This window comes from Geospiza fortis, unplaced genomic scaffold (assembly GCF_000277835.1).
Source record: "Geospiza fortis unplaced genomic scaffold, GeoFor_1.0 scaffold102, whole genome shotgun sequence".
Taxonomy (NCBI): Eukaryota; Metazoa; Chordata; class Aves; order Passeriformes; family Thraupidae; genus Geospiza; species Geospiza fortis.
Genome location: NW_005054373.1, coordinates 1,503,353 through 1,505,009, shown reverse-complemented (window position 1 = coordinate 1,505,009; position 1,657 = coordinate 1,503,353). Strand labels below are relative to the sequence as shown.

At 56.8% G+C, this 1,657-nt stretch overlaps 1 protein-coding gene across 2 annotated transcripts in view; it reads left to right on the top strand.

Moving 5' to 3' along the window:
- Positions 1-248: 248 nt before the first annotated feature.
- The window catches only part of KIAA0513 (KIAA0513 ortholog), a 16,368-nt gene continuing 14,959 nt past the window's right edge, over positions 249-1,657 (top strand). For both annotated transcript variants that reach the window (XM_031060159.1, XM_031060160.1), the window contains exon 1: positions 249-370. The gene's annotated coding sequence lies outside the window, so the exon portion shown is untranslated. The remainder of the gene's footprint in view (positions 371-1,657) is intronic.

Below are 1,657 nucleotides of genomic sequence, written 5' to 3'. Positions count from 1 at the left end.
GGATTTTCCATAAAAGATGTCTGTGCCACCGGTGCCTTCTGCATCAGATCTCCACCCTGCACTGAGAGCAGCCCGGGATTTTCCCAACTGTGGAGCAAACAGGGGTGTCCAGCATGGGAGGGTGCAGCTTAAAGCCACAAACAGGATTGGATTAGGAGGGATTTGCAGAGGGTCAGTGTGGAGGAGCAGCTTACTCAGGCTCTCAGCAGCTGTGTCACAACCAGCCCTGGTGTGGCAACGCTGGGGTTGCGTTGTGCTGCTCCTGGCTGCTGGGTTTGAGGGGCCAGGAGCTCCGACCAGCACCAGGAACCTGACATCTTCCTTGTCCTGGGAGGCTGAGCCAAATCTTTGAGCCCTGAGATGGTGGAGGGTGAGTTTTTTGGGGGGGGTTTGGGTGTTTTCCTACAATTAATGCAAATTAATTCATCCTGGTGCAAATGAATTCACCCTGCTGCTGTGGCTGGGTGCTGTTGGAGCCTCTGGTTGTCCCTGTCCCTCTCCAGGAGCTTTGGCTCTGGTGGCACAGCCCTGCCCAAGGAGCTGGCCCTGGGCTCTTGCAGGGCCTGGGCTTTGGGGTTTTAGCAGAGATTTGGGGTTTTCATCAGAATTTTGGTGTTTCATCAGAATTTTGGGGGTTTTTATCAGAGCTTTGGGGTTTTCACCAGAGCTTTGGGGTTTTATCAGAACTGTGGGGTTTTATCAGAGCTGTTATCTCGTTCCTCACAGCAGCATTTCAGATGCCAGCGGGAAGGGCAGTGGCAGCTCTGACACCCCTGTGGTGACCAGGGCCAGGACCTGAGTGACAGAGCTGGGCCAGGGCAGGTTCAGGGTGGAGCTCAGGGCAGGTTCTTCCCCCAGAGGAGCTGGCACTGCCCAGGCTCCCCAGGATGGGCACAGCCCCGGGCTGCCCGAGCTCCAGGAGGGTTTGGACACTCCCAGGCACAGGGTGGGGCTGTTGGGGGTCACTCAGGGGCTGGGTGATCCCTGGGGTCATTTCCAGCTCAGGACACTCTGTGACTCTGGGATTCTTCTGCCACCAAAGCCCTTCCTGGGTCTGCCAGCTCCTCCCCTGGCCCTGCTGCTCCGGGGTGTGAGGCAAAAAGTTACCCAATGCTTCAGGAACTTCCACAAAATCTGCTTCCCCTGAGGTGTGGGGGTGTCACCCTGATGGGGACATCACCCTGTCCCTGATGGGGGCCTCTCCTCTCCTTGCTCAGGTGAAGAATTCCCAGGCAGGGCTGTGAGGTGGAGGATGCACAAAACCTCACAGAACCATGGGAATTTTAGGTTTTGGTGTGAAGGGACCTTAAAGCTCACCCAGTTCCACCCCCTGGCATGGGCAGGAGCACCTCGCACCACCCCAGGCTGCCCCAAGGCCCGTCCAGCCTGGCCTGGAACATCTCCAGGTGCCAGGGATGTGTGTGCTCCCAGGATTTCCACCTGCCATGCTCCAAACCCAGGGTCAGGAGCAGGATAAACAGAATGAAACCAACCAAACAAAGACCAAACAAAAACCCAACCAAGAAGAACTGGAGAGGGGGAGGCACCAAACCCCTCCCCATGCTGCCCTGTCAGAACTGGGGGGGGGTTTCCCTGCCACTTGCAATTCCTGAATTCTGCCTTAATTACAATAATCACCCTGGGCAGGCAGTCCATT